A 24,292-nucleotide genomic window follows, 5' to 3' on the forward strand; every position below is an offset into this window, starting at 1 on the left:
AGATGGCTCCGGAGCCCCTGAGGCTGGCATTTCTTAAAATAAATAGCACTTGTTTCTCTGTGAGGTTGCTTTGTGCTGAGAGCATAAATGATTAAATCATAATCTTTTCTAATTATAAGGTTAGTTAAGAATCGTTCACACAAAGTTCTTCTTTAGCCTTAAATCATGGGGTAGCCTATTCTAAATGGAAAAGCACCAAATGAATGAAATTAGTTTTGGGATTTTAGAACAATGTCAACACGACTGTAGAATGAAATCAAATCCAGGACCAGAATGTCTTTATCCTGCAGTGTGTGCTTTTTAATTAGTAGGGCAGCGACAGTGGTTGCCTCCCGCACAACAGCCGTTTTCCCTGCTTCTTCGCCAATGGAACAATGGTGTGTGGTTTGAATGACTAAGTGCCCCACCCCAGGAATAAGTGACCATAGGCTATACCAGTTTGGCGCTCTCACTTCCCTTTGTAGTGACTGAACTAGGGGTGAGCAACAAGGTATAAATCTGCTTGTGGGTTTATGGGGAAGATTTTCTACCTGATAAAGGAGAGAGCTCCTTTCTCTGGATGCTGTTGTGTGAGGAGCTGCGGCAGCCAGACTGTGAACATGTAGCAGGCCATGATTACCAGAGAAACTGCCCTAAGATCCTGGTGGTGTTGAACCACAGAACTGTTCAGCAATAAAATTCAACGGAGTTCATTTAAGATCTAATTGGCTTTATTAAGCTGTTCATGAATCAGGCAGCATCTTGTCTAGCAACTAGAAGGGGCTTTGAGGGGTTGCACAAAATGGGAGGTTTTTATTAGAAGAAGAGTGGGGCAAGGGAGCTATTAACAAAAGAGAAGAAAAAATTATTTGGGGGCCAGAACATCTTTTCTTTGGGGGAAGAGAACGGAAGGGTCTTCATTATGAAGGTTGCCTCTTCTTTTTATGGGAGATGGAGAGGGCCCCCAGATTACCTTCCTGATGGGTGACCAGAAATTCTGGACTAGTTGATTAAGATTATGTTTCTGGGAGAAGTTGAAACTACAATTATATCAGATATTAAATCTAGGTTTGGTAGCATGGACTTTTAGCAGAATTATGCCATTTGGGGCCTGTGATTTTTTTCTTTAACAAACTCTGAAACTCCCTACCTTAAGACTTCTTGTAATGGGGGACAGGTAAATGTCTTATTGCTCAAATTCCCAATAGCCGGCTGTTCTGTCACTTGCACTAAGCACACTTAACTGAGAATATTAAGTACAAGCAAAGCTAACGAATATTAGTAGGATTTGGTTTACTATAAGGTACAAACCCAACATAGCAGTGGTTCAAAGGAGATAGAAATTTATTTCTTTCATATAAGCATCTGGAAGCAAGCAGTTCAATTGGTATAGTATCCTATGGCATCAGAAACACAGGTCCTTCTGGCTTAATGATCAGCAATCCATCACCTCATTTTCTGTCACCTATGGCCTATGTTTGTTGGTTCATTTGCAGCCACTAAGTCTATTTTCAAACAAGCAGGAAGGAATAAAGGGTGAGGAAGGCATGGACATATAGTTTATATCCAAGTCCTCAACAAATGAAAGTCTTTAGGTAATAACCCCAAATAACTGATCTATGCAAAGGTATCTGTGTAATGCATTGAAGGAGACTCTACCTATTTCAGAGGCACCCACAAATTTTATTGATCGATTTGAGAGAGAGAGAGGAGATGAGAGAAACATCAATTTGTTGTTCCACTCATTCATGCATTCATTAGTTGATTCTTGTATGTGCCCTGATTGGAGATGGAACCTAAAACTTTGGTGTATCGGGATGACCTCTAACCAACTGAGCTACCAGGCCAGGCCCACAGCATGATTCTTTTGGAGGCTAATGGCACGATTCTCTCTCATCATTGATGTTTCTCTCTCTCTCTCCCTCTCCATTCCTCTCTGAAATCAATACAAAAAAAATATTTTTAAGAAGTTTTGGTACATATCTATATATACAAAAGGCTAAGTGACCATCTCATCCAAAACAACTGAAAGGACAACAAAACAGGCTGTGTGGGGTGACCAGGCCAGCAGGGGAGTTAGTGGGTGCGACCAAATGACCAAGCAGCAGGCTGCGTGGGGCAACCAGGCTGGCATGGGGGGCAGTTGGGGGCAACCAGGTTGGCGGGGGGGGGGCAGTTGGGCATGACCACGCTGGCAGGGGGTGCAGTAAGGGGTGACCAGACCGACAGGGGAGGTCAGTTGGGGGCGACTATGCCTGCAGGGTGGGCAGTTGGGGGTGACCAGGCCAGCAGGGGGCAGTTAGGTGTGATCAGGCAGGCAGGCAGGTGAGCAGTTAGGAGCCAGTGGTCCCAGATTGTGAGAGGGATGTCCGACTACTGGTTTAGGCCCGATCCCACAGGGCCTAAATATATAATAAAAGCCAAATATGCAAATTGTCCCCTTGGGAGTTTGACTGCTCACTATGATATGCGCTGACCACCAGGGGGAGCTCAGAACATGGCAGGTGTTAGCAATGCTGTGCTGGCAGTGGAGGTGCTGCCGGCCCTATGGGCCCCGAGGAGAGCAGGACCTTGGCAGGATGGTGGAGCAGGTGAGTGGGCGGTGCCAGGCTAAGGTGGGTGTGAGCCGGGGCCCAATCGCCCGCCGATTGCCCTGCAGACAGTGACCAGCGCCTGGTGACAGATGGTGACAGACGGAGCCGGGGGTGGGGGGGGTGGGGGAGGGGGGAGGGGCTGGCCCCTGACCAATCGCCCTGCAGGTGGGACAGTGGAGCAAGTGAGGGGGTGGCGCCAGGCCATGGCGGGGTACCAGGTGGGTCTGTGGGGCTGTGAGCCTGGGGCATGAGCTGAGGCCCAATCCCCACAGGCCACCCTGAGGGACCCCACTCGTGCACAAGTTCGTGACTGGGCCTCTTGTATAAAATAAAATATTAATAGAAAAGAATAAAAATTAATAAAAAAGAATGAAATCTTACTATGGATGGACCTAGAGGGTATTATACTAAGTGAAATAAGTCAGACAGAGAAAGACAAATACCATATGATTTTACTTAAATGTGGAATTTAAAGAACAGAATAAATGAAAAAACAAAATTGAATCAAACTCATAGACAGAGAACAAATTGGTGGTTTCCAGAGGGGCTGGGGTTTGGGAGATTGAGTGAAAGAGGTAAAGGGACTGAGAAGTACAAATTGGTAGTTACAAAAAAATACAGCATAGGGAATATAGATAATAACTTTGCAATAACTATGTATGGTGCCAGGTGAGTACCTGAAATATCGGGGGAACACTTTGTAAAGTATATGATTGTCTAACCACTATGCTAAACACCTGAAACTAATACAAAATAATATGGACTGTAAACTGTAGTTGAAAAATAAAATTAAAAAAAGGCACTCTTCCAATTAAATTTTGAAAGCTGTGTTCTTTTTATTTCTCCTTGCCTGAAACAATAGTGCAATGAATCTATCATTGGTTTGGAGTATGTTAGATCATATTTGCTTATTAAGAGACAGTAGCCCCTATGCTACTGTCTTGTGAAATGTGTATAGTTCCTGCAGTGAACCTGTGTTAAATGAAACAGTGGCAAAAACAAACTCAGTCTCTGAGCACCATTTTGCCACCCCAAACAAACACAGGCCTCATTTTCCCTCCAGGCCAGTGTGAACTGGGAAATGTAAGCTACGCAATTGCATATCTGAGTCATACATGTGAAGGCAAACATGAGCCTTCCCTACAATGCCATGGACATAAGCAGTGGAAGATATAAACAGTGGTGACTCTCCAGCTCCTCAGAGCTCATGCCACTTCCAAAACTTACCCTTTTCCTTAGGTGAGTCCCAGCAAGGGCATGACTGAGGCTGAGGTGGCTTCCACGGGCATTAGGAGAGAGCTAAGGGAACAGAGGCCTAGAACCGAGCTCTCTGGAGAATTACAGTTCAGCTCCCCAGAGAACAAATGAGGCAAAGCAGATAGAGACAGAGCTGGATTTGAAGCTAACCCCTTGACTTATTTCTTGGCCAATTACTTCACCTCACTCAGCTTCAGACTATGTGCCCCTATCTGTGGCAAGGTGAAGGGGCTTTGTTGTTTATTTGTTTTTTTTGTCTTCCTTCTCTTTCATCCCCAATCTCAGTGCTGAGTGGGTCCAAGTAAGGAAGAAGGAAAAGCAAAGCTTTGTGTGGATAACTGCACAGTCCTGATGTTTTGCTGTGAGCGTGGTCATGTCGGCAAACAGAGGGTTTCTCCTATACATGTCCCACAATGAGAGTGCTCCTCTTTGGACCTAGTAAAGGTCTTTGCAAGCCCTTCCCAGGATAAACAGGACTGAGACTCAGAACACTGAGGATCCCACAATGCCCGCCCCAGAGGCAATCAAACTGTTGGGGAAGTACAAGGGTGGAAAAGGAAGAGGATTCTGAGTGAAGGAGACCAGAGTTAGACCTGAAAAGAAGGACCCCTCAGATGCCTCTGAGCCAGTGGGCTGAAAAGTTCTCAATGAGAAAAGAAATATTTTACACCATCTTCTTCCTGTTTTTTTTTTTTTTGTAATGAACATTGTGACTTTAATCTCTTATTTCAGAGGGAATTAAATACTCCAGTGTATCCAAAGCACTGAGCACAACACCTTGTACATGGTCAGCACTCAATGCAAGCCAGTGCCTATGTCAGAATAGAAGAAACCTTGGTTCTTGTCTGAGTCCTACCACTGGTGAGCTGTGTGACATCAGCACTGATTTGGGCTTGATCAATAAAACGAGAAGCTCTCTAAGGTCTGTTTTAGCTCTCATGTCTTTCTGGGCCTGGGGTGCCATCAACAAGATTACATCAACAAGATTAGAGAAAACTTTTTTGTATGATCTTGGCTGATGGGAATCAATTAGTTCCTGCTCTGAGGTTCCTCTAAAGGCATCCAAATTCTGAACCTGGAAAACCCCAGGGGTGAGCTTTTCTTCTTCTTCAGTAAATAAGTGGGCCTATTCCTCAAATATCCCCTCCATATAACAATTCTACCAATTAAAGATTTGTTTTTAAGAATCCTCTCTAAAAATGGAAATGTTCTAGGAAAATGGTGATATTGTATATTCTTGTATATTCTGATGAGAATTAACTCAATCACATTGACTTTTTTTGAATTTTTACCTGACATAAGCCACATTTAGGAAATGGAGCCTTTGATACTGGGATAGAAAAGTGGAGGGGAAATGTAGTAGGATGAGGGAAGGAGAAAAGAGGTCTGCATGGGTACTGTGGTACTTGGCATGAGGAAGGAGACCTAGAGACTTCCTAAAGGGCTATATTAAAGTCCTGTGACTGCTATAACAAATTACTACAACCTGGGTGGCTTAAAACAAAAGGAATTTGTTCTGGAGGCTAGAAGTCAAAAATCAAGGTGTCAGAAGGGCCATAGGCCTCCTCTGAAGGCCCTAGAGGTAAGGATCCTTCCATACCTCTTCCAGCTTCTGGGGGCTCCTGCCATTCCTTGGCTTGTGGCAGCATCACTCCAACCTCTTTCTCCACTATCACATGGCCTTTCTTGTGTGTGTCTCTGTGAGTTCTCTCTTCTTATAAGGACAGCAGTCATTGGATTTAGGACCCACCCTAAATCCAGGATTATTTCATTTTAAGATTCTCAACTAATTGCATCCACAAAGACCCTATTTCAAACAAGGTCACATTCTGAGGTCTTAGTTGGACATGAACTTGGAGTGAGACACTCTTTGACCACTAAATGGGCATTGTAGAGTGGGAGAGAGCGGCAGGGGGGCCTTATGGGTAGGTGGTGCTAGATAGGAGACAGAACAAGCTACAAAGTTAAATGTTTTCTCTAGAACTGGTCCTTTCTCTTATTCTTTTGCCTGGTGAGATGTATCTTATTCTTTTAGAAAATTAGGCCCAAGGGAGCAGGAGGTGGTACCTGCTATGGGGTTGAGCTCTCTTCCATTCCTTAGACCTGCAGTGTAACTGGAGAACATTCTCTCCTCAGTTTGCCTCTTCCCCTCTACCCTCCCTCCACCCCCAGATCCTCCCTACAGAGGGACCTGATTTTCAGGAGCTTGGGAAGGCTTCACAGAGATTGGGCTATAGATTATTTTGAATGTGGTAGCCTGGTGTTTGAAGTTCTGTCCAGGAAAAAAATCATTAGTGGTGTTAACTCATATAAATGGCATCCTCTAATTGTTTAAGTGTTCTTGTTAATTACTGGCATAACTTCAGTGCAATTGGACCCCTCAGCATCTGTACTGAGTGCTGTTTTGAAATTTTCATCTTTACATTCAAAAGCTTGGGTCTTACAGGCTCATCAGTGCAGCTCCTTTGTGGGCAGCGGACAAGCCCAGGGTTGGCATGTCAGATTATGAGCATGTTCCACCAGCCAGGCTGAGGGCTCCTATGCAGAGGAGCTGAGTGCTCTCCTTTATGTAAATGTCTGATCCACACGAGGATGTCCTCTGACTACCTTTTTCTTGCTCAGATCTTACAGGGCCCTTTTAATATAGAGCCCAGCTCTATCAAAGAAGTTAGCTGCCTTACATCAAAAGTTAAAATTCTGATAGAATCCTGAAATTTTTTGAGACAAAAAAATTTCCTAGTTGGTCCCAGCCATACTCTGACCTCAGTTTGATTGTAGTTTAGTCTTGAGGTTTTTTTCTTTCAGCATGATAAAAGATAGGCTTAAATACAAAGAGGTATTTTATAGGATACTGGGGTTTCTTTTATAATAAAAGGAAACCAACAGCCCAACGGCAAGACAGCCAGGATGCAGCTTCACTTGAAAAACTACTTATCACAAGGATCTGTGCTTTGTCTATGCTTTTCCCTGTTGACCTCATTTTCACTAGAAATTTTGTGCGAAATTTTACATCTTGCTGTTTCCACAACTAGAACGGAACTAACTCACTCTCTCTCTGGTCCCAAGGTAAACTCAAATGCCAGGAAAGGGCTGTGATTGGCTCATCTTGGGCAAGGGCATCACTCCTGCATCCAAGAGCCCTCAGCTATCTGGAAAAGTCACTTCCTGCAGATAGTCTCTGAAATTATATTGAGGTCTTTCACTGTCGCCAAGTCATCTCCTCCTTTATGTAGTGCAAATCTTGGAAATTGATGCTTTGAATACGGTGTTTGTTTCCTTTGACAGAACCTTTCTGGAATAAGTGGAAATCTCCATCTGCTATGCCAAGTTTATTAAAATGGGTCATATTCTGTGTAAGATCCTGTGTTAAGTGCTATTGCATAAAGAATATTTAGTGAATGGATAATCTACACATTTAATAAGCACTGTAATATTGTGTCTACCAAGAAAATCTCTGTTCTATTTTAAATATACCTTTTATTTGTTGAGGAACTAAGGCTGAGGTTTTGGGGAGGAAGTTGATAAAAGTAGTTCTGGGCTATGTCCCCATATTTTAAAAATAAGAGTAAGTACTTGCAGTACATGTAACCATCTTTAAAAAGACAAAGTATTGGCAGCTACAGAAAACAGACCAAGTTCTACCACTAGGCTCAACTTTGTTACACTAACTCATCACTGAACAGAACAAAATTCTTTCCTTATCCTGCTCTTTCTCCATTCCTGGTTCCTTGCGGGTAACTATACTTCATTCAGGAATACTTCTTTGAAGGGTAAGGACAAAGGCTGGAAAACTAAGGTGAAAACCTGGACTTCTTGCTGGGATAGAATGCAGAGGGTGAGACTTGGAGATAGATAGGCCTGGATTCAAATTGGATTTAGACTTGACCACTTACTGTGTGATATTTTAAAGTTTTGATGTTCTCATTTGTAATATTGGAATGATATCACACAGGGTTGTTTTGAGTATAAAGGAGACTATGTGAAATGCTGGGTGTATGATTACTTGGCAAGAGTCCTATTTGGTCCCAACCAGACTCTGACCTAATTTTTGTTTCTAGGTCATCCAAGTCTCTCTTCTGGCTGCCCTCTGCCCCCTCCCCCCAGCCCAAGGAGGGTAGATGGGTATTTAGGAAGAGCCACTCTTCTAGTGGCATCACTTTCCCCACAGCTTCCCTTCTGCTTTGTTGTTTTTATATGAACACCTGGTCATTTCAGGTTGGCTGGCCTCCCACAGAGAGAGCATCATCTGATACAGAGTGTCCACCTATCCTACATGTCCTGGTTCCCCATCGAGGTGAGAACAGAATATTGTTCTCTTTTAAAAGCTATAACGTGGTTGGTGCTTAAGTTTTCCTTTCTCTCATCTTCCACATTTGCTGAGCGTTCATTCCATACCCCATGTTCTTTGGAGAACACTTCTTAGGAGGAGGCAGCAGTGTTCATGTGAAAGCACCAGCAAATATGGAGGGGCACTGCTCTGTGAAGTGAGGGGACTGGCTAATCCTACCCAGGGCTGGCTTGGTCCCTGGAGGGTGACAGGAAAGAGAGTCAACTGTTGATCAGAAATAGTTCCACATAAACACGCAGGCAACAATATCCTCATCCAAGAAATTGCTATGAATGTCAAGTGCATCATATTTTCTGAGGCAAGATTAGAGACCAGCCAAACTCTAGGCCATGCCAATAGAAGGATGAAATATTACTGTTGTTTTTCCTGCTCATTAATAGCCAGTTTTTGTAAGACAGTATTTCTTCTAATGCTAGAAGGAAGCAAACATGTCTTTGGCCTTTGCTGGCTCTTGCAACAGAAGAGCCCAAACTCACTCCAAACTCATCTCCCTGATTTTCGATCAGTGAGCTGCAAGAATTTTTAAAACATGCAATACCTCACTATTTAGTCAGGGGCACTGACCTGTTGACAGCAGCTAACACAACAGTACCCATCCGGTGTGAATGAATTACAAGTATACCTATTTTTTTTTGTTCAGATCAGTGGAAAATATATTTGTAATATATTTTAGTAATAAAATATTTTAATAATTGGTTTACCTGTGCCATGAGATGAAGGTTGAAAATTGCTGGGCTATCTATATCAACATAGATGCCAGAAAGAATGCACAAGGCAGGACCTGGGTTAGATGAAGATGAACTCTGGATATAATGTGGTGTTTGGGCCTCCTGGATGGTCAAGAATCCTGCCCTTTCCAGGGTAGCTGAAGGACTGGCAGTGACCAGCTGCCTCTGGAAATTCTGATCAAGCTTCCTGAGAATTTGCCCGACTTCTATGGGCAGCCACTCTACCCCCAGTGATGCTTCTGAGCCTGGCCTCTCATTTGCCGAACAGTATTTTATTCCAGCCAAGGACTCAACCGGGCCCAGGGCCAGGGATGGTCCTACCTCTGTTGAGAAGAGTCAGGAATGCTTTCCATTTAATCCTGTCTCAGATAACATTCAGATGCGTTAAGCCATAAACATAAATCCAATTTTCCAGGTCTAAGTGTGTTTGGGTTTTTATATAGAGAATGAGAGCTATATTTCATTATTGGCTTCATCAGAAAAAGTAGGCATTAATATAAGACAAAGCCTGTGAAGCCATTTCAAAGCCTATAATTGTCTTGATAATTGGGGGGAGATGCAGTAGAATTCAATAAAATGAATTTTTAAATTCTAAGGACAATTTAGAATTGATAGTTGTAAATACTGTTCGCCTTTATTTCTCAATTAGCAAAAGGGAAGAAAACCATTTCTGATTCCTTCAGATCTGGACCATGAATGAACAGCCATTTCTGCCACAGAATGAGACTTGTTTCTCTAAAGGGACATTAATTGTGGCAAACTGGACCACTTACGACTTTGTCCAGAGCACCACCTACTGAACAGACAGGCACTACTGCAGAAACCTGAGGGATGATGGATATACATGGGTCTAAATTTCTTGTTAAGAGAAATAAAGTGAAAACCCATTTTTGTCTCTAGTCTTTAAATGACTTTTTCTAACATATTTTCTAACATATATTTTGCCTTAGTAAATACATCATAGTGAACATCACCAACCATTTCTCAGGCAAGTCAGAAGCCGATGGTGCTGTAAGGCCTTCCTCTTGAGAAACGGTATTGTAGGTTAGTAGTGACAGAAAGTGTAGAGATCGTCACAAACTATTTCAGCCTTTGTGTGTTTTGAACAAGTCTCTTTGTTTTTATACATTTTACCTCTTAATGACAAAAACTGGGTGCAGAAAAGTTCCATTAAGTTAATGCCACTGGTTTTTTAAGTTATAGGTAGTTGTTAATAAAGTGGCAGATATATAGGGTGTCCCCCCAAAAATGTATACGCACACTTTGAATAATTATAAAGGCAGTATTTATTAAAATACATTTGTTTTAAAATTGAGCTATCAGCTGTAAGTGTGTATACATTTTTTGGGACACCCTCTATGTGTATGTACATGTTTCTCTGTGTGTGTCCATATACGTATACACATACACATAACATTCAGAGTGTATGTTGCTACCCAAACCTCCCAGCTGTGAGCTCCCTGGGGGCAGAGGCCTCTGCAAACAGGCATTTGTCCCCTCAGTGCAGGCACAGTGCTCCTACAACTGTGGATTTAAAGCAGTGGTTTTCAACCTTGGCTGCACTTTGGAATCCTCAGGTGAGCTTTCAAAAACACTGATGCCACGATCCACATCCAGAGACTGATTCAATTGGTGTGTAGAATGTGCTTAGTATTGGGAATTTTAAAAGTTCCCCAGATGATTCTAACATTCAGTCAATGTTGGGAACCACTGATTTCAGGAATGAATTCTCCAGTTGCAGAAATAGCAATATCCCTTCTCATAGGAGGTAAAGGGCAGCCAGAAGAAGGAAGTGGGTAACACAGAGGCTCCTGGGGATTGGCCTGGAACCACATGGCAATGTGAATGTTCCAACCGAGTTGCCTAGTATAAGAGTAGAGCATTGTGGGAATTTTCCTGGCCTGCAATCACAGGTAGTTGAGATGAGTGAAAGAGGTTGAAGGCGTTAGGAAGTTCCAGGAATAAACCTCATCTCTGCTATTGGTTTACAAACTATCCCATAAACAAACAATTTGCAAAAAGGGCAATATATTAGTAAAGAACATGTGAAAAATATTTATTTTCAGTAGTAATCATGAGTGATAATGAACATTTCCTCCCTCTTAATTACAATAACAATTATTTTAATTATAGTCAGTGTTAACAGGGAGAAAGTGAGACTAATCTTTAATTGAATAATTTATTTTGCATCTCAGTTAGGCACCATGAATCTAGGACAATAAAAATTTTCTTACACCTTTTTAAAAATTCTCACCAGAAGATAAATTTTTCATTGAGTTTGGAGAGAGACAGTGTGTGTGTGTGTGTGTGTGTGTGTGTGTGTGTGTGAGAGAGAGGGGGGGGAGGGGAGGGGGAGAGACATCAATGTGAGAGAGAAACATTGATTGGTTGCCTCCCATATGCATCCCAAATGGGGATCAAACCTTTAATCTGGGTATATGCCTTGACCCAGAATTGAACCCACCACCTTTTGGTGTGCAGTATGACATTCCAACCAACTGAGTCATACTGGCCAAAGTTGTCCTTACCCTTTAACCCCATAATGTCTTTTCTGAGAATCTGGTTTAAGGAAATAATTCACAAGTTGGGAAAATCTACATGGACAAAGATGTTCACCATGGTTATATCCAATAGTGCAATATCAGGAACAGCCAAAGTACTAAATAACACAAGAAATGTTAGAAAGGTTATATAGGCTATATATATGGGTAGAATATTGTGTAATCATTATAAGAATGGATGCAACTGAAAATGCTGCACTTAAAAATATTTATGCTCTAGTGCTAAATAAATGATGCCATAATGCTCTTTGTAAACTATAATTTCAACTGAGTTTTAAAAAAGTCACCTGGGATATCTTCAGTTCTAAAATATTCCTCTCCTAGAGAGCTGTTATTCTGACACACCAGACACTTGTTTCCTATATTGATTGGTCTATAATGGCTCAGTTTTGTTTTCAGCTCTTTGATATAAACTATCTTTTAAAAATATATATATTTTTTTATTGATTTCAGAGAGGAAGGGAGAGAAAGAGAGAGATAGAAACACCAATGATGAGAGAGTCATTGATCGGCTGCCTCCTCCATGACCCCCACTAGGAATCAAGCCTGCAACCCGGGCATGTGCCCTGACCAGGAATTGAACCTAGGACCCTTCAGTTCAGAGGTCAACGCTCTATCCATTGAGCCAACCTGGCTAGGGCTACACTCTCTATCTTTTGCAATAGCTCTTGGTCATTCTCATTAGAGGATGCTATAACTACAGACACTTTTTTAATGTTTAACTATCTATCTTGTACTTCCTCATAAGAGCCAGAGATCAATGAAAGAAGAGGCAATTAAAGCCAACAAAAGTTTTCTCCTCATATTGCATGAGGAGAAATTAGAAACTCATTCCATTCATCTTTTATGTGATCTATTCTTTGGGTCCTTCCCCCCTCAAGTTGACATTTCTGGGTGATTTAAAATTAAAGACCCTTGCTGATTACCTTAAAAAACAGTATGGGGCCTGGTTCATTACGGGTAGAGCAGGATCTCCAACTTGAGTAAAGATAAAAATAATAAAATAGGAAACTGGATTCATGGAAGGGGAATTGCTACAAAATGAATAAGAATTATCTCACAAATCCATCTGTGAGAATTCCAGAACTTATATGGATATTGGAGCATGGGAGTCAACTTGAAACAGTTTTGTATGAGAAAGCAAAGCTGTTGCTTAACACAGAGGCCACAGTTCATTTTTCTGCTAATGAACCCAGCCAGAGCTCTTAGATTGTACAGAAAATGTGCCATAGCCAATCTCCAAGCAATTAATTAACACATAGTGAACTAAATGAAGATTAAGTTGTGGTCGAGTACTTGTAATCTATTATTAACTTATTATGAAAAGTTATTAACCTATTATTTAAAAATGAGTTAGTCCAAGTTATTTCCTACATTGTGGTCTGAAGGATATAATTAAAGTCAGGCTAGATCTGATAGCATTCCTTTTTTTTTTTTTTTTTTTTTTTTTTTAAGGGAAAAAAGGAGTTTTGTTTTTTCTCCTAACTGAAAATTCCCAAGGTTTATTGTTTCTGGTATAACTTGACCAAGAGGCTAAAAGGATGCCTCTAAATTTCAGTCTTTCTCTGTCTTTTGGATTTTTGTCTCTTCTGTGTTGAATAAGAATTCCTTTCCGTTAGGGAGGATGGAAAGCTCTCTAACCAGATGAGCAGCCACCCTCAAAGCAAGGTGATGAAAGGTGGCAATTTGGACTCTAAGAATATTTATTTATTATTAATTAACTAGTAATTGTGGTGGCAAGAAACACATAACATAAAATTTACCACCTTAACCATTTTAAGTGCACAGTAGTGTTAGGTATATTTACACGGCTGTGTAGAGTTCTCTAGAACTCGCTCATCTTGCAAAACTGAAGCTCTACACCTATCAAATAACTCCCCATCCCCCACCCCCACCCAAGCCCCTGGCCACCACCACTCTGCTTTCAGGTTCTGAGTCTGACTACTCTAGGTACCTCCTGTAAGTGGAACCACACAGCATTTGTCTTATTGGGACCGGCTTAATTCATTCAGCATAATGTCCTTAAGGTTCATCCATGGTGCAGCATGTGCCAGGATCTCCTCTTTTAAGACTAAATCTCTGTATTTTTTATTATTTTTTTAGCATATAAATATGTTCAGTGATTCCAACTCATAACAATAAAAAATAATCATAATTTCCTGTCTTTCCTCAGATAAACCCTCACACTTCTGGTATTTCTCTTTTCACTCATCATCATTATAATAAAGCCCTACTACCTACCCCTTGCTCCCTCCTTTACCCTTTAGGATCTGATTCCTAACTCACCACTCCTTTAAAACTATTTCCTTGAACAGTATTAGAATCCTCTTGAATAAACACTAAATATTTTTTTCCAAAAACAGAATCTGCTATAGTAGGGTATACTCATGGGAAATCTACCTCTATTCCTTGGTTTATATTTTCTTCCAGACTGGTTCTTTTGCATGTTCTCTTCTTTTCACTTTCTTTGAGTTTAGTATTGTTTTTGTTGAAGAACTCCTGTAGAGCAGATAGAAATTATGCATACTTTAAATAGACAACTCTGCTCAAATGCCTAATTGCTCTTATACAGTGTAATGGATTCTATTTGACATGTTCCCTACCTTATTTTGAGAGAAGCTTATTGTGCCTTTCCAGATTTAAGGCTCGCTGTTGCTTTTAACTCAGTTTTCTGTTGTCTGGAGGTCTGAAGAGGGTGGAAATAGAGCCAAGCTTGGGCTGAAGTCTGAGCCCAGGATACATGAATTCTAAGTGTTTTGAGATTCTATCAAATGTAACAGGGCCCACTCCACCCAACAAGGGATACATCCAACTCCCGTGAGGTTTGGCTCATTCCTCCTCTCCCCCCAGTTCAACACGATGTCTTGAAGGGTGGGAAGCCATGTAGTCTTTCTAACATCTTTCAAGGACTCCAGGGAAGAGAAGGACTTCTGATCTGGAAGTCTACGATTTTTTTCTAAGATTTCCCGCCCTGGATTCCAATCCAAACTCTTGGTTTACTTCTCTGCAAATCAAAAGGCACCAATGAGAAGACTCAAGATTTTGTTGATTCATTCCCATCTCCCCATCAGTGCTTTGGGGGAGCAGAAAGCAGGTGGGAGTCACACCAGACAGTCCCACTCCAGAATCACCTGCTCCTTTCCTTGCTTCTCTATCAAAGTGTGTGACATGGAGGTTGTTCCTTTCTTTCTTTCTTTTTGTTTGGTAAGTTTTTATTGTTTCCTTTTGGCTTTTACCTTTGTTTTCAATTTCTTTTTTGTTGCTTTAATTATCGGGGAGAGTCTAATAATTGCCTTTGTTTGGCCATCTGTGCCTGGAAGTTCTACAGTATTGTCCTCATTATGAAACATAATGATATTTTCTCAGTACTTACCCCCCTCCACTTTTACGCATTTTAATACAGTGGCTTATGCCCTTCATGGTCCTAGGGTCTTTCTTTTTCTGACACTACACACTAAAATGAAGATAATGGACTACTTTGCAGTTCTTAACGCTAGTTGCTCATTTGAATCACCTAGGGAACATTTTAGAAATTCTTCACTCTCAGGAATTCTAATTTCATTTGCTTGAGGTGGATCATGAGCATTAGTATTAAAAATAAACAAACAAAACTCATCTATAGCAGATTTAATAAGTGGCCAGAATTGAGAACCATGGGTCTCTGGGTAGTGACAGCCCCTCGCAGCTCTGATGCCATAAGGCTCCCTTCCAATATAAAGAAGGCAGGTGGTACTTACCAGAAATCCCTCAAAAGTGCAAGTAGTTGAAGGACCTTAGCAAGATGGAAGATTCCAAGAACAGAAAACACAAAATGTAATGAAGATATAAGAATAGTAGAAGAAGAAGAGCCTAAAACAGGAAACTGATTCTGTTTGGTATGTCATAATAGGGCCCCAATATTATATATATACTAGAGGCCCGGTGCACAAAATTTGTGCATGGGAGGTGGGGAGTACCTCAGCCCGGCCTGCACCCTCTCCAATCCAGGACCCCTGGGGGATGCCCGACTGCCTCTCCTAGTCCAGGACCGCTGGCTCCTAACTGCTCGTCTGCCTGCCTGCTTGATTGCCTCTAACCCCTCTGCCTGCCTGCCCGATTGCCCCTAACCCCTCTGCCTGCCTGCCTGATCGCCCCTCACTGCTCCCCTACCAGCCTGATGGCCCCTAACTGCTCCCCTGCTGGCCTGATCGCCCCTAACTGCTTCTGCCTCGCCCCACTCCCAGGATTCCCTCCTCCAGCCAGTTGCAGGCACCCAGGACCAGGGCCAGCTTCACCTGGGCGGGCCGCAGCTGCAGGGGACCATAGGCCGGCAGCTTCGCCCGGGCCACAGCCACAGGCATCTGGGATTGCGGGGTGGGCAGCTTATCTCTCCCCCAGGCCGCAGCCTGGCTGGTCCCCATTCCTCTCTCAGGAGCTCATTTATGACTGGCTGGTCCCCATTCTTCTCTCCCCAGTGTTGACTATCTGAGCTGTTACAGCCTGAGGGTGTGACAGTGTGAGGGCTTGACGACCATTTCATATTAGCTCTTTATTATATAGGATTTTTAAAACACCCAGAAAATTGTGGTAACCAGTGAGATTTGAGAACTGGTACTCTAGATATTCTATGCTTCTCTTCTGCCAAAAAGGTGCCAGAAAGTTCTCTCTAATACATCCTGTACTGCCCAAACTCTTGCCCCTGGCTTTTTGTGTGTGTTTTTTTCTTTCCTCAGGGCTGAACTCTTTGGAACAAGCTCTGAAGCTTCCATCTGCCTTTACTCCACTACACCTTCCACGCTGTTACTAGAACAGAGGTTCTCAAACTTGAGGAGCCTCAGAATCAGCTGTAAAATTGATGTGACCAGATTCATGACCAGAATTTCTGATTCTGAAGTCTGGGGTTAGGACTATAATTTGGATGTCTGTCAGGTTTCCAGATGAGGCTGCTATTGCTGGTCTGGAACCACATCTTGAGAAGCACTCTGCCAGAGTAATCATCCTCAGACAGATTGGCGCATTCCTCCATTGGCTAAAGCCCTTTCATGTTTAGAGGACAAAGCCCAAAGTTGAGCAGGGGGAATAGCAGGTCAGATTTTCCTCCACTTTTTATCTCCAGTTCAGGAGAACCAAACACTTGCCCATTCTACCATCACACTGTGTTCTTTCACACTTTCAGTCTTTGCCTATGCAATCCTCACCCGGAGTCTTTTTCTCCTGTTCTATATTGGGGTAGACTCCCACTCATCAGTCAAGATTCTGCTTCAATGTCACTTTCTTAATGAAACTATCACAGAATCCTTCAGAAATAGTTTCTTTCTCCTCTCCTCTCTGCTCTAATTTGGGATGCTTTGCAGTGCATTTTGATGATCTGTTTGCATATCTCTCTAATGTATCATGAGCTGCTATAAATAAAACTAAAGGTTTTTCTCTTTACCCCATAGTCTCTGTTTTTCTAAGACCTAGCACAGTGTCCAGCACAAAATACATGATAAATTAACACTTCTTGCATGAAAGACTAGATAGTCAAGGGTAAATTATATAAGCAAAAATTTCATTGACTTTTTCGTTCTTTTTTCTATCTTTTTAATTCTTCATTGTTTAAAGTATTACATATGTCTCCTTTTTCCCCCATTGACTCTCCCCAGCCATTCCCACCCCCCAGCACCTGCCCTCACCCCTCTACTGACTGTGTCCATGGGTTATGCTTATACATACAACTCCTTTGGTTGATCTCTTATCCCTCCACCCCATAACCCGCCTTCCCTCTGAGGTTGGACAGTCTGATCTATTTTTGTTCATCAGTTTATGTTGTTCATTATATTCCACAAATGAGTGAGATCATGTGCTATTTATCTTTCTCTGACTGGCTTATTTCGATTAGCATAATGCTCTCCAGGTCCATCCATGCAGTTGCAAATGGAAAGAACTCCTTTTTTACCATAGCGTAGTATTCCATTGTGTAGATGTACCACTGTTTTTTAATCCACTCATCAGCTGATGGGCACTGAGGCTGTTTCCTAATCTTAGCTATGGTGAATTTTGCTGCTATGTTCATATAGGTGCATATATCCTTTCTGATTGGTATATCTGTTTTCTTGGGATATATTCCTAGAAGTGGGATCACTGGGTCAAATGGGAGTTCCATTTTTAGTTTTTTGAGGAAACTCCATACTGTTCTCCATAGTGGCTGCACCACTCTGCATTCCCACCAACAGTGCACGAGGGTTGCTTTTCCTCCACATCCTCACCAGCACTTGTCCTTTGTTGATTTGTTGATGGTAGCCATTCTGACAGGTGTGAGATGGTACCGCATTGTCGTTTTGATTTTCATCTCTTGGATGATTAGTGACTTTGAGCATGTTTTCATATGTCTTTTGGCCTTCTGTATGTCCTCTTTCAAAAAGTGTCGATTTAGGTTCTTTGTTCATTTTTTGATTGGATTGTTTGTCTTCCTTTTGTTAAGTTGTATGAGGTCTCTGTAAATTTTGGAGATTAAACTGATGCAGTGGGCTCTCTTGCTGTTTTGTTGATGATTTCTTTTGCTGTGCAGAAGCTTTTTATTTTGATGTAGTCCCATTTGTTTATTTTCTCCTTAGTTTTCATTGTCCTAGGAGCTGTATTGGTAAAGATATTGCTATGAGATATGTCTGATATTTTGCTGCCTATGGATTATTCTAAGTTTTTTATGGTTTCCCATCTATGTTTAAGTCCTTTATCCATTTTGAGTTTATTTTTGAATATGGTGTAAGTTGGTGGTCGAGTTTCATTTTTTTTTTTGCATGTATCTGTCCAATTTTCCCAATACCATTTATTGAGGAGACTGTCTTGACTCCATTGTATGCTCTTGCCTCCTTTGTCAAATATTAGTTGTGCATAATGGGTTGACTTTTGGGTTCTCTGTTCTGTTCACTTTTTCTGTAAAGCATAAAAATACTTGAAGTGAACAGACAGAGTCAGACTTTAGATGGAGGATGGGCATATAAGTTAGCTGGATCTGTCAACTGTTTTCAGGAAATAAACTATGGAAATATGCAAAATTCCAAAAGAATTTCCTTAGACCACCATATTCTATGCACAGGAATTAATACCCTGTTCACCATTTCTTACTCCAACCTCCCCAAAAGGCTTTAACATTTTAGATTTGATTGGTATGAAAGAGTTTGGGTGTGATCTCACTCTTTTGAGGAAATAAACTGATTATTTCACCTGACAAATATCTAGAGAAATGACTTAATAATACCCTTCACATTTGAAATTTAAGATACACTGTAATTTGGAGGATGGAGACCCAAAATCCTTTTTTTTAAAAAAAAATGAAATTAATGCAAGTATCTTAGGGTTTATAGACATTTAAGTGGCCATAGGAAAAATTTGATGTGGTTCAAAAAAATAAATTACACTCATCCGTTCTCAGGATTCTAAAACATTGGCTAAGCTTGGAAACTTAAATTTATAAGGTGTGGATGTTTTCTGGCACTGACTGGTATTTTATAAAATATGTCATTGGGTTCAGCCTTGTAGAATGCATGCCATTGGGAGTTGTACATTCAGATAAAAGCTGGATCAAGGAAAGGGGATTGTTGGCAGAGCACATGTAGGTAATTGATTTGCAAAAGCATGTGAGTTGGTTTGTTCTGAGTTTTAATCTTTCCTTTCAATAAAACCTCAGCCAATGGCTTGTAGATCTGATTATACTTGTAGTTCAGAAGGGCAAAATAACTGTACATTACGAGTGTTTTGAGGTATTTATGTGCAGAGAAATATTCTGGGATTCAATCACTACTTCAATGCAGAGTAATCATTCATATATTCACTCATCTGACAAGTTTGTATTGAGGGTCAAACATGTGTCAAGCATTCTTGTTGGCCTTGGGAATGCAACAGTGAACAAAATAGACACAGTTCTCCATATGCATGGATCTTGTACGCTAGTTGGGGAGAAACAGGCAATAAACCAAATATGTATGTCTCTCTGTATGTAATCACTATGGAGAAGAATAAAGCTAGCGTTAGGCTAGAAAATTATGAGAATGATGAGACTGTGCAGGGAAGAGCTCATTGGCCTGGAGGAGGTGGAAGAGCGAGGTGCAGCTGTCTGGGCGAGGAGCGTCCCAAGCAGAGGGAACACAAAGCACAAAGGCTCTGAGATTGGAGCACACTTAGCATGTCTGAGCAACAGAGAGGAACTAGTGTGGCTGGAGCAAAGCAAATGAGGAAGTGTATCAGGAGATGAGGTCCAAGAGATTACAGGATGGGGGAGGGAGCTGGTCATATATGGCCTGGTAGGCGATTGTAATTAGTTGGCTTCTACTTAGTGTGAGATGAGAAATCTTTGTAATGTTGATTAGAAAAGTGATAAGATCTCTTTTTATGTTTTAACAGGGTCAATCTGGCTGCTGTTTTCTAAACAGCCTGAAGAGAGATGGTGCAGAAGCAGGGAGATGAATAATCCAGGTGAGAGATAGTTGTGACTTGGACTAGAATTTTAGGGCACAGGTGGTGAGCAGTGGTAAGACTCTGTAGGTATTTGGAAGAAGAGCTGACAGCATCTGCTAAAGGACTGGATAAAAAATGTGAAAGAGCCCTGGCCAGTGTGGCTTAGTTGATTGAGCATTGTCCCATGCACCAAAATGTCACTGGTTTGATTCCCAGACAGGGCACATACCCAGGTGGCGGCTTTGATACCCATCAGGGTGTGTACAGAAGGCAACCAATTGATGTTTCTCTCTCTCCCCTCTCTTCCTCTCTTTAAAAAAGAACAACAAACCAACAAAATAAAAAAACCCCAAACCCCCAAAACAATAAAAACATGTAAAAAATTGTGAAAGATATGTCAAAAATGACTATCAAGTTTGGGACCTGAGCAATGGGGAGTGGAGGTGCCATTCATTGAGATGGGAAAGGCCTTGGGAGAAGTAGAGCGCTGTATTTGGAGCAGGTATGTTAAGATGCTGATGGGACATCCAAGGGGAGCCTGGACTTAGGGAAGATGTCTGTGTTGGAGATATAAATTTGTTTGGTAGTTATCGCACATGGACAATATTTGAAGCCATCACACTGGATGAGATCACCAAAGATGAGAATCTAGATAGAAAAGAGAAGAAGTTAGAAGAAAAACATTCTGGGGAGAGATTAATGGGAAGAGATTAGGGATATGAAGAAGTCAAGGAACTGAGAAGTAAGGATGTGGGAAGATGTTGAGATCATCAAGAATTAAGGCAAAAAGAGTGTTAAAGAATTCAATAGGGACCCAGGTGCTAAAATATTCAAAAGATAAGCCATCCAAAGTTTTTCTTATTATGCAATCAAGTAGAATGACTCAACTGGTATAAAATCCAACAGATTTTTATTCTACAATTGTCTCATATTAACTTCTTTTAACTATCCTTTATCGCCACCTGCTGGACATAGACCAAAGCAAATAAATATAGAAGGATGAGGCCTCCAAGTAAAGTCCCTGTGATTTTCATAAATTTCAGGAGGGTGGAAAAAAATAGAAAAACTCTCAGGGTACTGTGATTAATTAGATAATCACTTTGGAATGTAACCAGAGGCAATAAATTTCACAAATCTTGGCTTCTGAAATATCTAGGAAAGAAATAGAAGGATAAAGAAAGATGTATAAGAAAGAAGCAGAGTTTGGGGAAGACTAAAAATAGGCACACAATGGGAAAAGAGGAAAGGATGTAGGAGACTGAAGAATTGTTTAATTATTATGTAATTTGTCTTTTGGGAAATATACTATCTATTTTTTTAATTTTTCATGTATACATGTGTTTCCCCTCCCCCAATAGGTTAAAATTTTTTGTAATCAGCTACCCCATTTTAAACATTGCTTGTGACATGCCCACCTTACCTCTATCTATTCCAAGACCAGGAAAAGAATAGGTGCTTAAATTTTACCAAAGACTGGAGAATGAAGAAGAAACAACCAAAAGTAAAGATAGTTGTACAACAGTGTGAATATGCTTAGCATAACTGAACTATACAATTAAAAATGTTAAGATAGTAAATTTTGTTATGTGTTTTTTAACCACAATTAAAAATTAAAAATAAATAATTTTCAAAAGGCAACATGAAGGATCCTCCTGGTAATGGAACTATCCATATCTTGACTGCATCAATGTCAATACCCTGATTGTACTACAGTTTTGTGGGATGATACCACTGAGGAAAACTAGCTAAAGGGCCCATGAGATCTCTCTGTATTATTTCTTATGATTACAAAATAAAAAGTTTACTTAAAAAAAGAATGAAAATATAATAAAATGTGATTTAGTATAAAAAAACTGATCAAAGACAAGAACAAGAATAAATTGGATTATGGAACAATTGAATGGGCAGTCTAAAGCTCATCAGTGTACCTTTCTCAAATTCTGTAAAGTTGAAGCAAATTAGTCACATCTCTTGGTGGTAAATGGTTGGCAGGAACAATATCAGGAGATAATCAGACCCAAATCCAGTAGAGTGAGAGGATAAAGGACTGTGCACCTTTGGGTTAATTCCTAAGAACTTCTTGTGAGAAATACCATAATGAAGAAAACAACAACAACAAAAAACAATGTGAAAAATTCAAAATAAGATACTAGTAAAATGAACCCACCATTGAATTAAAATAATAACACTTTCTGATCCGTGATTTACATTATCTCTTGCCTATCTAGCATCCATTTGCTCTTCTCTCTTCTGAGTGAAATCCAATTTTACTCACGTATCCAACCCTTTCCAACTTGCCTCAGGGGAAGTGATCCTATTCCCCAACTCCAAGGGAGGATTTGCTTGGTCTAAAGGTAACTCCTGCTCCGTTGACAGTGGCTCAGGAATTGGCATGGTCACAATCCAGGTATATGAAATGCAAGGAGACACTTTTAGGGTTCTTTAGGAAATTTCCTCATGTTTTTGCAGGAGAACTTCTAGAAGCAAGTCTTTTCTGCCAAAGTTAAGTAAGGAGACATGTAGCCCCAATTGCCACTGAAAACCATCCAATGACTATAGGAATATTAATCTTAGAATAAAGCTGATGGTTGTGGGTAGAAGAGCAGAGAGACAGAAAAATCTGGCTCTGAGGTGACAGCTGAGCATTGGATCAAACAACTATGGACTTACCATATCTTTTGTGCTCCGGTTATTGTGAACAAAAATGTGTAACAGTGGGAAATTATAACCCATCCCACCATTCTTTTGACATTGTTTTTGTAAATGCTGACTCTGACTAATATGTAGCTTGTTTATAAGTAGCATGTTTGTATAAGAATCCTAGGAACTGACTTCAAAAGCTGCCGACTCTGACCTTCAGGCATTCCAGCTCTAGGAGATTTGTTGACCTTCAATCATAGAACCAGGATGATTTAAAGCCAGGATGATGCACACCAACCATCACTTGACCAGTTTTGAGGTCCTTCTTGGAATGGACTGTACCGGTTTTCATGTAGAGAACTTTTTAACCCCTTCCCCTTGATCTCCTTGTTCTGCTTTCCCTCTTCCTCCTTATAAAAATTTCTATCTGCACAGAGATGTTAAGATGGGCTTTGTGACAAGAGTCCCCATCTGTTCAAGTGACCAGCACTTGAATAAACCTCTTTCCTTTCTTACCAGCACCTGTCTCATGAATTTGGCTCTCACAGCAGCAGATAGCCCAGCCATGGGCAAACTACGGCCGTCGGGCCGGATCCTGCCCGTTCGGCTGTTCTATCCGGCCCGCAGAGCCGAAAGAGCGGAGGGTTCTCTTGCTCTCCCCTCTGCTCCTTCACCAGCAGCAGTGTTAACATGGCAACGCCGGGAAACACGGCCGCAGCTCCTTCTTCTGAATACTTCCTTTCAGATCCCTCATTGGTTGTTCAGTAGAAGGAACAACCTCTCAATCTTCCAGAGGCTCCTTGTAATGCCTGCGGACGCATCCCCCGACATCACCCTGGGAATGCGTAGACACGTTATCATGGTGATGTAGGGAAACATGCCCCTGGAGAGCACAGTATCAGAGAATTAGCTAAAAAGGAGACCAACAACACTGTTCCCACTGAAGTTGATGTTTTAAAGACCAAAAACCTTTCAACCCAGTCTACATTGCCATCTACATCTACGTCCCAGGCATAATTTGGAAGTTGCACTAAAGAAAATATTTAATTTACTGTTTACACATTTTGTTCTTTTCTATTTGTTTTAGTTTTAAATTATTTTATTATATTTAAGTTTAATTTGAAAGGCTTTTGTACCTTTCCTTTGTTAGGCAATTTTATTTTGCCTTTGCCATCTTCAATATAAGGTATGTTATTGTGCTATGATTCCTCCATTTTTTGAAGTTTCAAATTATAATAATTAGTGTTTACATTCTTCTTGTTAAAATGTTTGAAATGAATAAAACTATTGAAAAAAAAAAAAAGACCATACCCTTTTATGTAATGATGTTTACTTTGAATTTATATTAGTTCACACAAACACTCCATCCATGCTTTTGTTCCGGCCCTCTGGTCCAGTTTAAGAACCCATTGTGGCCCTTGAGTCAAAAAGTTTGCCCACCCCTGAGATAGCCGAACCTTGGTTTTGGATACAGAAGGATTTCTATGGGAAGTAACCTCACAGGATGATCTTATCACAAATTCCTAACTGACAAGTCATGGTGAGTAGTCACGCCCCACACTTCTTTAGTAAAAGGCTTCTCTTTCCTTAATCAAGCCCTGTCCATTGTTTCTGTCCATCTAGGTTAACAAACCTTTGAAATACTTCCTTTCAGATCCCTCATTCTAAAGCATGAGAGCACATAATCTTAACTAGCTTGTAATCCCATCCCTGCCTTGCTTTCTCCTGCCTTCATTAATCTTCATGCTTCCCCCTTCATTTCAAATGCAT

The 24,292-nt window shown here is 41.0% G+C and overlaps 1 long non-coding RNA gene across 2 annotated transcripts in view; it reads left to right on the plus strand.

The window, feature by feature from the left end:
• Positions 1 to 23,812, plus strand: part of LOC308240737 — a 132,002-nt gene extending 108,190 nt beyond the window's left edge. Inside the window, exons 3-4 of one of the 2 annotated variants that reach the window (XR_013959830.1) lie at positions 19,829 to 19,900; positions 23,042 to 23,812. This is a non-coding gene — a long non-coding RNA (uncharacterized lncRNA). Of the gene's footprint in view, positions 1 to 19,828; positions 19,901 to 22,698 lie in introns of both variants that reach the window. The other variant, XR_013959831.1, reaches the window with a different exon arrangement.
• Positions 23,813 to 24,292: the final 480 nt, after the last annotated feature.

The sequence above is a fragment of the Plecotus auritus genome (genome assembly GCF_963455305.1).
Source record: "Plecotus auritus genome assembly, chromosome: 2".
In the NCBI taxonomy this organism is placed as follows: Eukaryota; Metazoa; Chordata; class Mammalia; order Chiroptera; family Vespertilionidae; genus Plecotus; species Plecotus auritus.